The 16,197-nt window shown below is 44.2% G+C and overlaps 1 long non-coding RNA gene across 1 annotated transcript; it reads left to right on the top strand.

Annotated features, from left to right (window-relative positions):
- The first annotated feature begins 6,460 nt into the window (after nt 1-6,460).
- On the top strand, nt 6,461-9,385 carry LOC120396880. Its single transcript, XR_005593506.1, has 3 exons — nt 6,461-6,509; nt 7,114-7,392; nt 9,260-9,385. It is a non-coding gene; the product is annotated as an uncharacterized LOC120396880 (long non-coding RNA).
- Nucleotides 9,386-16,197: the final 6,812 nt, after the last annotated feature.

The following is a 16,197-nucleotide window of genomic DNA, read 5'->3' as shown; positions in this document are numbered from 1 at the left end:
CTATCCAGGGAAATAATAAAACATGAGAAAGGGGAAGGAGTGATCTGGTGAAATGCATTTCCTTCTGCAAAGCTTGGGAACTTTCTCCACCAGCAGATTTCGCTCCTGTTCCACCAACCACTCTTGCTGCTTCTTTTGGACCAAAAAGCCAGACTCTGCTGGCCTCAAGTAGTAATCCTGAGTAGTCCCAACCAAAGCTGAGCAGTAGAACAAAACAAAACCAACCCCGGGGCTTGTGTGACAGCCCTGTGGTTGGAGAACTTTCTCTCTCTTTCTCCTTTTGACTAGCAAGGACTGGGAGAGCTCCATAGGCTGCACAGTCTGTCTGGGCCGGGTGGGAAAAGATGTGTGTCTGACATTGCTCGGCAATGACCCCTTCTGGCTGACTTAGGAACAACCTTGATCAGCTCCAAAGGGAGCAGTCCCAGGAGAAATTCACGATGGTATATGGAACTGAGGCTGGAGATAAAGGAGCGTGAATGAATTCTGTACTGAATGGAGGCTCGGAGATATTTCTAGCAATTGCGCAGATTAAACCCCTATGCTTTCCCAGAGTTACACAGATATTTGCCCCCACAGCTCCCATGAAAGACAATGGAAGCTGGATAGCTGAATCCCATTAAAATCAACGGGAACTGGGTGGCCCATGAAACTCTTTTAATATCTAGGGTTGCAGCTTTATTTGCAGTATCTAGGGTTGCAGGGTAGTTTTGTTTTTAGGGAAAGAATGAGGCTACACGAATCTCTCTTGGCCTAAGCTACTCCTCAAGTACAGGGGAGTAACAATTGTATGATAGTTGGACACATCGGGCCAGATCATCAGCGGGCGTAAGTCAGGATAGCTCCATTGAAGTCAACAAAGCTCCAGTGATTTACATCAGCTGCAAATCTGGACCATCACATTTAACTCTTGCTATGTACAATGCAACTGTGTGGGGTGGCTTATTAAAAGGGTGAAGCATGGCATATGGCCAGAGCATACCAACTTTTTAGCTTCCTGAAGAGCTCATCATATTAAAATAAACAGCTGATACACAGATTCATGTATTATATGTATATACTCTCTCCATATATATATATGTATGTAGATATTATTTGTACTGCTCTCTGTCTTGGCAAGGCCTCTGGCTGGAAAGGAGACAGCAGTGAAGTTATTAAGAATCTCCACTCGCGCTAAAATACCTCTTTAGTACAACAAAACATGCTATTGTTGAACTGGGAAAAGCTATCCCATAAATCTCCCAGAGTCAAACACCGTGACAGGAATATGGAAAAATAGCTCTATCTATTAGCTGCTCTTTTAACAGCATTATTTGACCCTTAGAAAAAACAAACAGAGGAAAGAAAAATGTTACAACCCTAGACAAAAAAAATCCCTTCCTCTTATCGAAAGCACATTTGACTAGAGGCCTCCGAGGCATCTATTGTTTAATGGGCTATGCTTGATTTATTGATGATTATGTAGCAAAAAAACTAATGTAATCATTCCAAGCCTGTAAGAGGCTCAGGGCTTCAATTTATTAGGCCTTGGTTTCAGGGAGTATCTTTTTTCCTCTCCATTCAAAGAGCCCTGTTTGACCAACAGTGTGAAACCGTTTGACAGACAAGTCCCCTGCTGCTGAGCTATATCTCACTCGTTTTCCATAAGTAACAGGCCACACGAGAGCAAGCCTGCAGTTTTAGTTTACACAGCTGTGTGCTGGAGCACAGAGTTCACTCCATTTGTTTAAGGCCTTCTTTAGCAGTGGCAATGAATTCCCCCACCCTGGCGGCTCTTCCAGTGCCTTGAAGTACGCGGGTGTGTACACACACACACACACACACACACACACACACGAGTGCGCACACACTTCCTCAAGTCATCTCCTCCGAGCCAAGCGAGGGAAAAGAGGATGCATGTCTCTGTCTGGGAAGAGGGTGATTATAAAAAAGGCGCAGCAAGTTGTGAGAGGCAGATCCGACTGTTAAGCATATGGCTGGAAGAGCGCTAGCTGCCAATCTTGCTACAAAGCACTAAGTCAGTATCCCACTCCCTCCTCCTGCTGGTGGGGAGGTGGGGGGATGGGCTTCCTCTCCTACCTCATCTTATATACAAAATGTTCTTCTTCCCATGTGTCTAGAGGCCCAACCAAGAAAAGGGACCTGGCCACCCCCATCCCAAAGATCTTACAGTCTAAATAGATAAGACAGAGAAAGGGTGGGGAAGGAAGCAGAGGGGCAGATGGGGAAGTGACTTGCCCCAAAATCACAGGTCAGGGCACCCTTTTGGACTTCTCTGGCAGCTTTAAATGCTATGAACAGTCTCCTGAGAGACTAGCCCCTGTATAACAGGCATGTCCGACCAAAGAACATCACCTCCCCTTTCTTTTCATCCTTTCACTTCTCTGTCACATTAACCATAAGTAAGGCTAAGACCATGTCACAGAGCTCACAGATTCCATGACTTCCAGAGATCTCTATGATACTTTCCACTTCAGCCCCGGGAGCAGCGGGCCCTGCAGTGCCGAGCTGCTGTAGATAGCAGGGGTCCCCCAGAGCTGTCAGTTGCCATGGGCAGTAAGGGTCTATGCAGCTCCCAGCTGTGGGCCCCAGACCTCAAGGTGAGAGGGGCACCCTGGACCTCCCAGCCACCACAGGCAATGGGGGCACCCCGTAGTTTGAGCCGCCATGGGTGCCAGGGGGACCCCCGAGCTGTCGGCCGCTGTGATGGCCGATGGACCCTCCCCTCAACAGCAGGGCTCAGGCTCTAATCCCCCCTCAGCCCCATTTTGTCTCTTATTTTTAGTAAAAGTCAGGGACAGGTCACAGGCATCTGTGAATTTTTGTTTATTGCCCGTGACCTGTCCCTGATTTTTACTAAAAATACCCGTGACAAAATCTTAACCTTATGCATAAGCTGCTTGTCTTCCCTTTTCAGGCCCTTCACCACCTCTCCCCACCTGACCTCTCATTCAATATCAAGGTGTTGCCTCTCACCTCCAATCAGACCATGATGCCAGTCTCCAATGTCCACTTGTGAAATGTCCTACCAAGCACTGCTTTCTCCCCAGGTGGTCCCTCCCATTTGGGAGATGCTGTGAAACGAAACAATTCTCCTCTTTCAAAACTCTCCTTTGCTATTACACCTCCACAAAAACTTGAAAAGCGTTAGGTAGCTGGGGTGCTGAGACCACTGTCTACCATATTGACCAATGTTCTGCTCCCCACACTCCCCAGGATGCCGAGCTGTAAAGGCCTACAATTCCCATCAGCCCCAAGAACTATGATTCCTAGCACCTATCTGGGCTGCAACCATGAGCAGGGCAGTTTCATAGAATCCAAGGTCAGAAGGGACCATTGTGGCCATCTGACCTCCTGTATAACACAGGCCAGAGAACTTCCCCACAATAATTCCTAGAGCAGATCTTTTGGCAAAGCATCCAGCCTTGATTTAAAAATGGCCAGTGATGGAGAATCCCTGATGGCCCACAGTACATTTTTTCCAATGCTTAATTACTCTCACTGTTTAAAATGTACACCTTATTTCCAATCTCAGTTTGTCTCGCTTCAACTTCCAGCCACTGAATCATGTTATACCTTTGCCTGCTCCTTTGAAGAGCCCATTCTCAAATATTTTTACCCCAGGTAGGTCAAGTCACCCCTTAACCGCCTCTTTGGTAAGCGAGATAGACTCAAGGGACTCAGTCACAATAAGGCATGTTTTCTAATCTTTCTTGAAGCTCTTCTTTTCTTGAGGTTTCAGGCCTGGAACCCATCTTAAAGAGCCAGTGTGCCCTGTTATTCCTACAAACACTAATCCACCTCAGTAAAGATGCTGTCACCCACTCACAGTACAATGAAAAAAGGAATGAAATATCAACCCCAAAACAGAACTTTCCTCTGTGTCTGCCAGAGTGCTTGTATTTATAGTCCATTTAGATTATTAGCTCAAGAGTTCAGGAAACATGTTTTCTTTTGTCTCTTTGTATGTTGCTAATGCTTAATATGATATATGTAGATTGAAGCTTAGATGCCTTTATATCTGTGTACTGTACCTTTAAATCCCTAAGCACTTTTGCAGAGATGGCAGCCATTTTGTTCTATGCGATACTGCAGCCTGACACAGAGAAGAAACACACACTGTGCTCTCTCCTGGAGACTTTACTTATGTTCTCTTTTGGCATTGTCTTTCTAACTCTAAAGTGTAAGTTACTTTAGACACAAAGAATGTGTTTTGTTCTCTGTGTGTGGAATACAATACTTGATGAAATAATAATAAATCATAATGCTTACTTATTCCATGCTTACATTTTCCCGTTTCTACATGCCTCTGCACTTCCTGTTTCCATCAGAAAGTGAAAGGGCAAAGATACTTTAAGGAAGACTCTTGGGTTCCACATCTTTATTCCTCTTTCCCCGGCACCTTGTGCAGCCAAATGCACGTATGCAAAGCAGATGTGATATGCTACCAGATCAGAATAGCAGCATTTTATACTCCCTTTGCACAGGTGTGAATGACAAAACGTTGTGGGGCAATGGAAAATTAGGCTTATGTTATTTGGACCATACCTAGAATCAGGAAATATTTTCCAGTGAGAATAGTGGGTGTGCTGTTGAGATTTTCAGCACAGTGGTACGCACCTGAGAAGTTGAGTGGTACTGAAGGAAGTTCAGATAGACAGGTCAGTGTATCCCACACTAACGTAGTGTGGCTCTTGGTCCCTCCCGTGGTGAGATCATACACAGAGGCTTTTGAAGCAGCAAAGAGTCCTGTGGCACCTTATAAACTAACAGACGTATTGGAGCATGAGCTTTCGTGGGTGACATGCATCCGACGAAGTGGGTATTCACCCACGAAAGCTCATGCTCCAATACGTCTGTTAGTCTATAAGGTGCCAAAGGACTCTTTGCTGCTTTTACAGATCCAGACTAACATGGCTACCCCTCTGATACTAGAGGCTTTTGAGTACATAACTGCCTTAAAGCTGATGGAGGTGGCTGTTTAGCTGAAGGAATACAGTTGTGCTATTATCTCCAGAAAGGGCGCGGTTCAGGGCCAGTAGGTGATTTAGCTGGGTGGTTATATAAGCATCCATATTTCTCAGTGCTTATAGAAATTAAAGCTCTGGACCTTTTGTGGGTCTCTTTTTTGTGGAGAGGAGCAATGCTCCAGTGATGAGCGTAGTAGCATAGAATTTAGAAAACTTGGATTCAAGGCCTTGCTTTGCCATAGATTTCCTGTGTGACTTTGGATAAGGCACTTAAGCTCTTTGTGCCTCCATTCCCCAGCTGTAAAATAGGGAGAACAGCACTGCCGTATCTCCCAGGGGTGTTGTGAGGAGCTCAGCTAACACTGGTCATACATAAGTACCTCAAATAGTTAGTAGAGTGGGTAGAAGTTGCATCTTGGAACACGTCAAGAGGCGATTTCTCCTCTGATGCATGTCCCTCTAATACTCGTCCACCTTTTGATTTCCTCCCTCTCTTTAAAGGAGACAAGTCTTTCCCTCTCACATACGTTCATTTGGTTTGATGGATGTGAGGCCTTCTGTTTTCTTGTCAGGCTGGCCTCCAGCCCAACCTAGCAGAAGACTCTGGTGATCCGTTAATGACTTGCAGCTAGTAAGCCACAAGTTTCCTTCCAGACCTGCCAGCATCCAGAGCTGAGGTTCAGCCTGGGAATGTCTGCCACAAGTCCAGTGATGTTTCCTGCTAAGGCTTATGGTTTCCCTGTACTTTACTGGTCCTCTTAAGTCACCACGATACATAGATGTCACACTAAAATGTACGCAGCCAAGGAATGTCAGCAGGGGGCCGGTACTTTATTACTATTCCTTTTTTAAACCAAAATATTTTTTTTCTTTCTTTCTTTCTTTCTTTCTTTCTTTCTTTCTTTCTTTCTTTCTTTCTTTCTTTAATTTATTATTTGCATGAGGTGAGAAGAGAAGAGTCTTATGAAATGGCGTGACAGTCTGTATCTCTATGTTCTCTTTTAGAGGATTATGGGAAAACTTGTACAAAGTATGCCTGGTGAGGTATCATTTGAAAACTCGTGATTTGCTGATCATTATTGTCTTGATAAAATATTTGTGGCAACATTGTATGTAAAGTTATAAGATTCCATTCTGTGAAAATTCTGAGACCTGTTACAACATTTTTTGGAGGGCAGTCACAAACCCAGTTCCTCAGAGACTAAGGCTAGCCAATGCCTCAGTCAGGTGTCAACAAGATCAAATGGACCATCACCTGATTAAGTAACCACTCTACAGCAGGGGCCACAAATCTACATCTTGAACAAAGAAACAGCTTGAGGTTCCTGTCCACACAGACTTTCTGTCTCCTGAATCTCAGCTGGAGATGATTCTTGTGGAAAATAAATGGATATAAGAGGAGAGAGTAAATACCCCAAATCATCTCTCCCTTTCTCTTCACTGACGCTATCAAAAGTACTTAAAGAACAAAGGAGCAGCATTGGACTGGGGAGAGATCCTAACTGAAAGATCCAGTCAGTAAGACTGTTGGAACTTGTGGTGAGAGAGACTTTTGCTTTGAATTCATGTAGTTTGTTAAATTAGGTATTAGTTGCATTTTACCTTTTATTTCTTTGTCGTCAATTCTGACTTTTATGCCTTATTACTTGTAGTCACTTAAAATCCATCCTGCTGTAAGTTAGTACATTTGTTTTATTGTTTTATCTAAAACAATGTGTTTGAATTGAAGAGTTTGGGAAAGTTCATTTGGATTAACATGATTTGTGCATGTCCTTTTCTGTTAATGAAATTACGGACTTTATATGAACTTGTGTTGTCCAGGAGGGTGCTGGGCAGTACAAGATGCACATTTCTGGGGGAAAGTTTGGGACTGGAAGTTTGCTGGTGTCACCCTGTAGTGTAATTCATGAGTGGCTGGCTATAGCACTCCCACAGTATAACCAGGAGTAACTCACATGCTGGAGGTTGTGTGTGGGCAGACCAGGAGTGGTGGCTCTCACAGCAAAGCAGTGTAAAAGGCCCTCCAGGATAGAGAATTGAGGGGACACAGCTGTCCATCAGTCGAGATTGTACCCTGGGTAATGTCACCAATGCTAATGGAAATCAATAGTACTTAGTGTACCTTGTTGTATAAATTGCCCAGAACCTGGGTAGCTGTGTGCCGCAAAGAGATTCAAAACTCCAGGCAAGGTACCACTATTCGCCAACCTTCAGTACAGGAGAACTCACCCGAACAGAGCAGCTCCTTCATGAATGCTGCTTTGTGAGTCAGCAAGGATGTAGTAGGGTCCTTCTCGCTGCCTCCCCCTCCCCACCATCCCACTGCTGATGACTGAATGTTTCAACCACTGGAGCTGTGCCCAGCTTTTCCTGACCCACTCAAAAACCTTGGCAGGAAAACAGGCCAATACCACTCCACCAGGTTAGCAATACAGCTGTGTTTTGGCCTTGATTCTGTGTGGTAGGATATGTGCAGATGTTGTAATGTAGAACTGAATAGAAGAGCAGTGGTTCTCAACCAGGGGTATGCGTACTCCTGTGGGTATGCAGAGGTCTTCCAGGGGGTACATGAACTCATCTAGAGATTTGCCTAGTTTTCAAAAAGCACCAGCGAAGTCAGTGCAAACTCACATTTCGTACAGACAAAAGGAGAAAGTCAGCAATTTTTCAGTAACTGAGCTCTGACGGTTTTGTATTTTTATGTCTGATTTTGTAAGCAAGTCGTTTTGAAATGAGGTGAACCGTGGGGTACACAAGACAAATCAGACTCCTGAAAGGGGGGCAGTAGCCTGGAAAGGTTGAGACCCACTGAGTTAGAGGAACACATACTCCGATTCTGACTGGGAAAAAGGGAGGCTGCCCTTCTGCCAAGTTACTCCTTTCCAAATGGGCACTGTGGTTACAGCAGTTGAGCACGTGAGGAGCAGCCATGCACTGCTGAGCAGGGCCAGTTGAAAAATTTCAGACACCTTTTTTGACAGAGAAGCATCATAACTGAGAATCAGGCCCTCAGTCTCCAGGTTGTCTGGTACCTTTCATCAATGTTAAATTCACATGAAATGTATGTAAGGGAACTAAATTTAAGAAGAGAGCGGGGGGGGAAGCAAGGGGGAAGAGTTGTTGGCTTTGGTTTGGATCAATTCCTGTATTATTCCTACCAGTTCCCTCATCCTGACCTGTTACCATGCCACATAGGTACACCTGTTCTTATGCAGGAGTAGGAATAAGGACACAGCAATAATTATTCACGCTAACCATACCTGTGGAGGTAACCTATGTAAATCAACACTCTATGACAGACGTGCATTACGAGCTCATTAAATGCAAGCGCTTCCAGGATTATAATATGGTATCTGGAACGCTTGCAATGTTAAAGTATGGGAGCAGATGCTCACTGGAGGAGGGAGGTCTAGCAATCACTGCTTATACAATCCCGCTGATGTGGTAAAGAGACAAAGTGCCTGCACTGAGCAGCTTGCAATCTACGAGGCATACAATGCCCCGGCTTGCAGTATGTGCATATACACAGGTGGAAGGAGAGAATAAGCCATCCCATCCATCAACACCTCTATGAAGTTTACGTGGATCTTAGATCTGGGTGTGTTTCCCTCCAACCTGAGCAGGTGGGCAGAGCCTTGCCTATTCTCATCTCAAAGTGAGCCAGCTCAGCGAGAGGAGAGGGGGTAGCAATCTGTGACCGACAAAGGCCAGTAGCAGCATACTACCTCCTGTACCGAATAGGGTCTAAGGAGGGAATCATACCAAGATCCCTCCCCATCATTCCCCCAGGGGTCGTGCTTCTGTTTGCTACAGGCCAGCAGTCTCTGACACAGGCGGGTCACCATCTAGCCAATGTTAGTGTATTGCCACCTTGGCATGTTAAATAGCACCTGTCTTTGCAGTCACACCCATTTAAAATCAATGACACTAAACTCAGTGAGGTACTGCTGAACGTGAGTTGGGGTGGCAGAACTGGGCCCCAAGTGATGAAAACAGACAACGGTGAAAGGGAAGGACAGCTGAGGGACCTTCATGAGAACACATACATGGTGCTGCTATCACGACAAGCTCCAGTTCTCCTTGTATCTGTAGGAAACCCTGACGGGTACAGTGTCAAAATGAGGGAAAACAAAGAAGGGGAGCAACGAGCAATCAGATAAATTGGTTTGACTAAAATCAGAAGCAAAACAAATCTGACCTGACTGGGTTTTGACGATTGAAATAGTTGCTTTACTTCTGTGATTTAAACACACACACACTCTCTCTCTCTCTCTCTCTCTCTCTCTGAGCTTCCTGGTTGTAACGTGAAGAGGAAATCCCAGTGTGCTGCAGGATGTGTAAGTGAAAGGGTAATTCCAGGCCAGGCAGAACCCAAGCGATGCAAATCTCAACAGAAAGACTGATTTTGTGAGAGCTAGTGGTAGAATAAAGATGCTCAAAACGTTAGATAAACAATCATGTCTTGATGATTGTCGTAACCCATGTGAACGCCTCCCACAATGAAGTCAAGTTGTGGTCTTAAGAAATGGCCTTGGTAATGTTGGCACCATTGAAAAGAATAGGAGATCCTTTGGTTAAGGCATAGGCTTGTAACTTGAGACCTATGTTCAGTTCCGAACTCTGCCACAGACTTCTTGTGTGAGCTGAGACAAGTAACTTCATCTCTTTCTGCCTCAATTCCCCATCTTTAAAATGGGGTTAATAAGACTTCGTTTGTTTGGTACCTGTCTTTAGTGCTGGCTCATACTATGTGTATGTAAACCACTTACCAACTGGGGCCCTGATCTCAGTTGGATGCTCTAAGTGCTACTGTTATATAAATGACAGCAAGGAAGCCTGCAAGTCTACCAACCACAATAGTGATGTTTACTGAAGTATTCAGAGTCTCTAATTCTGCATATAGATAATAGCATGGTCAATGTCAAAAAGTGCATTTCAAAAAGTGACTAGTGATTTGGTGTAGCTACATTTTCCTGGTGACTCCTTAAAGGGTCATAATTTTTAGAAAATCCTGAGCATCCAAACTCTGAGAATCAGGCTCCTTTAAGGTCTCAAGTTGGACACACAAAAATTGAGACAAGGGCACTGGGCATCACTGGGCATTCTTGAAAATCTAGACCCTAGTTTTTACTGGCATCCACTGTAGTGCAGAGGGCTTGTCCTACCCTGTCCCTACGTTAATAACCCTACGTTGGTTATTAAAATGCTTCATAACTGTATGCCATCTTGAACCTTTGCACTAGAACCGTGTTCTGCATTAGGAAATATACAGACTGCAGAGCAAGGTCAAAATATTAGCACACACATACAAAGCTTTCCCTTTGTCTCCACAAGTTACAGTAGTTACCTGCTACTATCTGGGAGCAGACACTTGTTTCCAATGTTCTTTATGGACGTGTGGTGAAGAATCCAGGAAATGATGCTGAGAAGAACATTGATTCTGCTGTGTGGATAACTAGGTCTTGTGTGGTTAAATCCCCTGTCCACCAATCTGAAAATATATGTGTATTAGATGTTGCAGACATCGCCTATGCTTCACAGTCACTTGCAGCAAATCAATGTGCCCTGCACCACAGAACACTGTCACACTGGAAAGTTTCATTTCAAGCCATTTTCCATTTGAGCCATGAAAAGCTACATGATTTGTTATACTGGGTTATATTTGTCCCACGGTGGTGTGTAAACAGTAATGCAACCCTGTGATGGCACCTTAGAAAGGACATCAGCAAAAAGGCTTGCTTCACACCCACGTCTTGGGGTTGTGGAAAACCCCTTTTAAAGAAGAATGGGTGCACAGGTGAAAGCTCCAGTGGACATGGGAAATACCAGTAGGGAAATGAATGAGAGAGGTGCTGAATGCCCACAACGTCCATTGATGTACCTTGTGTGGGCGGCTGAACTAGGGAAGACCACTTGCATTTGTGAACAGGCAAGATGAGAGCTACTTCTAAAGAAGCAGGTCGGTCTCGCGGTTAGGACAGGGGACTAGCCCTGAAGAGAAGAGAGTGTACTTCTTGGCTCTGTCACAGACTGGGCAAGTCTGTCTGTCTGTCTCCCATCTATAAAATTGGGAGGATGATTACAACAAGACTTTCCTTCCACTGCCTTGTCTGTTTGGACTGTTAGCTCTTTTGGGCAAGGACTTTCTACTGCTCTGTTGAGTACATATTGCAAAGGAGTCCAAGCCTGTAAGTGCTATTGTAATATAAACAACAGTCTCCAGGTGTTCAACTGAAACATGAGGTAAAAAACTGAATTTTGTTTGAAGAGTTTGGTTAACACTTTCTCCTCCATTATTTCTCATTTTCATACACCTAGCTATTAGGCACTCTTGTAATAAGCATGAGTAAGGACCAACCAAGAAGAGGGCCTCACTGCTGCCTGTGCAACCTTCATTTGGCTCTCTTGTGCCTATGTATTATTATATATAGACTTTAATTACATGATCACGTAGTATTTTTTCCACAGGACACTAAGACTTCTCCCTGGAGAAAAGCTTCATTGCGGTGTTTCCTTTCCCTCAAACCACAAAGCCATGGTGGGGCTGAAAGAGCCCCTCCTCATCCCATGCAGCCACATACAAATATGAGTGATGGGACACCAGACCCACTTTCACTGCTCTCCCAAAGAAAACCAACTCCACACAGACTTTCCCTTGGGCGTATTCGTATGGCTATTAATTTCTTGGCTTCATTTAATGTCCTTCTAGTTCAGGTGGAGCTGGTCAAAAAACAGAAGATATTTTCTGGGGGGAGGGGAACATTTTAAAAAAATTGTGCACAGGAATATATTTTCTTTTAAGAAAACTCCAAAGTTTTCAGGTTTGTTTTTTTGTTTGTTTTTGGTACTCAGAAAACAATCCTTTACTGAAAACTAAACATTTGATCTTTCTAAAAAGCCAGCAATATTCAGTCAGTTTTTCATTGCAAAGACAGAAAATTTCCAATGTAATATTTTTTGTTTTGTGGTACATTTTCCTCTTTGGGGAGGGGGGAGAGCAGGACATGAAGAGGGAGAAAAGGCTATTTTTTTGTTGGAGAAAATAAGATTTTGCTGGACAACTTTGTCCAACTGTAGCTTTGAGCATGTTCCCCTCACCAATATGCGTCATTAGGCAACATACCTGTCAGCATTTTACACACCTGCGTCATGTCTCTGCTGAATTCTTCATACACAATGGATGAATATAGACTCATACAAATATAGGTCTGGAAGGGACCTTGAGATGTCATTGAGTCCAGCCCCAGGTGCTGAGGCAGGACCAAGTAAACCTAACCCTCCCTGATGGGTGGTTGTGTAGCCTGTTCTTAAAAACCTCCAGCGACAGGGATTCCACAACCTCCCTTGGTAACCTATTCCAGTACTTAACTATCTTTATAGTTAGAAAAAAATTTTCTAATATCTAACCTCCATCTCCCTTGCTGCAGATTAAGTCCATTGCTTCTTGTCCTACCCAGGGCTGGCTCCAGGCACCAGCTTATCAAGCAGGTGCTTGGGGCGGCAACTCAGGAGTGGGGTGGCACTTTCAGGGATTCGGCGGCAATTCGGCGGAGGGTCCCTCACTCCCGCTCGGAGCAAAGGACTCCCGCTGAATTGCCGCAGATCGCAATTGCGATCGCGGGGGTTTTTTTGTTTTTTTTTTTGGCTGCTTGGGGCGGCCAAACCCCTGGAGCCGGCCCTGGTCCTACCTTCACTGGACATGAAGAACAAATGATCACTGTCCTCTTTATAACAACCCTTAGCATATTTGAAGAGTGTTATTGGGTCCCTCCCATCAGGCTTTTTTTCCTCAAGCCTACACATGCCCAGTTTGGCGGTTCTTCTCTAAATCTTTTTATCATTTTTGTTCTCCTCCTCTGGACTGTCTCCAATTTGTCCACATCTTTCTTAAAGCTGTCCAGAACAGGGCACCACATTTCAGCTGAGGCCTCGCTATTGTCAAGTGGAGCGGGATAATTATCTCCTGCATCTTACATACAGGACTCCTGTTAATATCCTTGTTCTCAGTCTACCCCACTGAATTCCACCACTCGTTCATGGGACCCCACTCATCTATGGTACCTCTTCCCTCCTAGGATACACACAGTCCCACTAATGACCACCAGCAGACGTCCCTCACTGCAGAGACTCCCCCTCTTGCCTTATTGTCCTACCTCCGGTGGCTCCCCATCCCTGTCCATGCTAATCCTACCCCCTGCCACTTGGGTGACATGACCCACTTCACCCAGCCTGGTTCCCAGCCTGCGGGGCCTGCAGGAATGGGCAAAAGGGCTCAAGGCAGGAAGATAGATCCGCAGCAGGGAAGAGAGGGGGCCATTTGGGACGCATGGCAGGAAAAAATCCCGACCCAGCCCCACCACACATAGCTACAAATCCTCCATCTTTCCTGCCATGGAATCACCTAGGGGCTCGTCCGAACCTTAGTGTGAGCTGGTTTCTAAAGAGTCCATAGTCTCTTTTCCAGAGTATAATGGCCAGGACATGGGCAGCTTGGCCAGTAGCATCCACTGGGCCAAGGCTGACAAATTACTTAGACAAGTCAGGAAACATGTACCAAGGCAGGGTTAATGGCAGGAGTCATTACCAAGCTAAGTCAGAAAATGGCTACCAAAGTCAAGGTGCTAGGGTTGCCAACTTTGGTTGGATGAATTCCTGGAGGTTTCATCACACGACATTATCTTTAATTAAAGATAATTCTTTAAATTCCTGGAGACTCCAGGACAATCCTGTATGGTTGGCAACCCTACACAGTTGACCAGGTCAGTGACAGGAGTCAGGAATATGACAGGGCAAAAAGCAAGGTCTGTAGCTGTAGCAAACCAAATCTGCCCTATTGCTCAGACAGCTCCTTAGGGGCTAACTTCCTGGTTTCAATACTTGGTGTGGACCAGTCAGGTGACTTCAGGGTTCTGTCACTCTGCCCACTTCAGGAGGTACTTCCTTCAGTGCCTGACCCTTCAGAAACTGTTGGGTAGCCCTTTACCAAGCTCCCCAGCGGCAAAGTAGACATGTCAGTTTCCCAGGACCCTCCCTCTTCCCCCAGCCCTGAGTTCTAGAATTATAAATCCTTACACTGAGATGCCACAGCAAGAGTTTTCCTGTCCTTGCCTCATAATTACTTAAATCACCCAAATTCTTTAATGTACAACCTCCCACCCTCACATCCCCAAGCCACAGTTGCTCTCCCACGCTCAGCCATCCGAGCCTTCCTCGCTTGGAACAAAACAGTGCAGAGAAGAGCAATTTTCCGATTGTATTTCCTTCTGAAATGCCATCCTATCAGCAGCTCCAGCTTTAAGTTCAGTGGAAATACTGTGGAGACTGCTGGTATTTCAAGGACAAGAGGGGGAAAAAAGATGATGAAAGGTCCAGAGCCAAACTCACGATGTGGTTTAGCTTGGGCTTGCTTTAAATCAAATTTCGAAGGCTGCCAAGACTGAAATTATAGCTTTAAACAGAATGTCATCCGACCCCACCACCTTCCCATTTCAAATAGAGGAGTCAAGACTGCAGCTCTAATGAATAGCTCCTTCGATAAAGCTTTGGGAAAGCTGTGTAAATGGCTGCCGGAAAGACAAAATGTCCTCCAGATTGAAGAACGAGACTAAGAAACAAATGGAGGCCATCTTTGATTTTTTAATCCCCAAAGGTGATTTAACAAAGGTGGTTTCCTGTGACCATTTTTACCGTAGGCTGGATAACTCTCTCTCTCTCTCTCTCTCTCTCTCTCTCTCTCATGAACACACTCCCTACTTATCTGCAAAGATTGCTTGGTTATTTAGTGTGTCCATTGAGAAACAGTGATAACAAAAATGGGATTGTCTTATGATAATGAAACTGGACTAAATTATTAGACCCACATTCTAGGCTCTCTGCCTTTATTATTTCAATTACGTTGGCATCTAGAGGTCTCAACTAAGATCAGGACTGCATTGTGCTAAGCACTGCATACACACAAAGTAGCAGACAGTCCCTGCCCCAATGAGCTCATGAACTAAATCGATGAGAGGTGGGGAAAATGGAAGTGTTTCTATCCCCATTTTACAGATGAAGAATTTTGCATAGAAAAATTAAGTGAATTGCTCAAGGTCACACAGGAACATTGTGGCAGAGCTAGGAACTAGATTCAAGCTGATTGCCTGGGACTCAGGAAACCTAATGACACAACAGTCCTTTCTCTCCTACTATACTTTGCATGGACTTCTTGTGGTCAAATTACTTAACACCTTTGAGCCTCAGTTTTTCCATCTAGGATATGGGGATAACAGAGGTTTGAGAAAAGTATTTTAGTTTCTATCAAATGTTTTAAAAATGATAACTTTTTCCATTCATTGAGGTGTTTTGCATATTTCTGGGGGAGGGGGTGTACAAAAACCTGAAAAGTTTCACATTTTCAATAAAAAACTGAAACAATTCTTCAAAAAATTTCTCATGAAAAATTCACGAGAAATTTCTTTTGTCAAAAAGCCATTATTCATTGAAAACAAAGGCTAGAAGAACAATTTTTGACCAGTTAAATAAATAATAATAACAATAATCATAATTAATCATTAATAATGCCTTCTTCACAGGATTGTTGTGAAACTTACTCCACTAATCATCTGAAGACATGAGGTTTTTTACCCACGAAAGCTTATGCCCAAATAAATCTTGTTAGTCTTTAAGGTGCCACCGGATTCCTTGCTGTTTTTACTCCACTAATGCTTGTAAACCACATTGTGATCTCAAATGGGACAGATTATAGAAGGAAAAAGTGCTACATGCAGTTAAATATAAAAGTAAAAAGTGTAATAACCAAGTCTTAGCATGTTTAGTCAGAGGAGCATATATGTGAACTAATTAAGCCTTAGCCACTGAGAGATAGCTAAGTAACTATTATTCCCATTTTTCAGATGGGGAAACTGAGGCAGAGAGCAGTTAGTGGATAAGTTCACATCGGTGGCAGAGCCAAAATTAGAAATCAGGATCACCAGGCTCCCATTGCCCTGTTCTCAATCTTAGAGAATGCTGCCTCCCCTTACTTTAAAAATAAACAGTTTTCTACCTCTACCAGTTCACGTAAGGAGTGGGAAGGAGCGGAAGAACTGAAACAAAGCAGCTAACTGTCATGCTAAGGGAAGATTGACTAAGACTTTTTCTTTCCGATTACATGCAGGCCCTTGGTAAGGATTGTAATTAATAAATAATAATAATATATTTAAAACCTACATTTATTGAACAAGTTGCC

Source organism: Mauremys reevesii, linkage group 2 (genome assembly GCF_016161935.1).
Source record: "Mauremys reevesii isolate NIE-2019 linkage group 2, ASM1616193v1, whole genome shotgun sequence".
Lineage (NCBI taxonomy): Eukaryota > Metazoa > Chordata > Testudines > Geoemydidae > Mauremys > Mauremys reevesii.
This window is presented reverse-complemented; position numbering and strand designations above follow the sequence as displayed.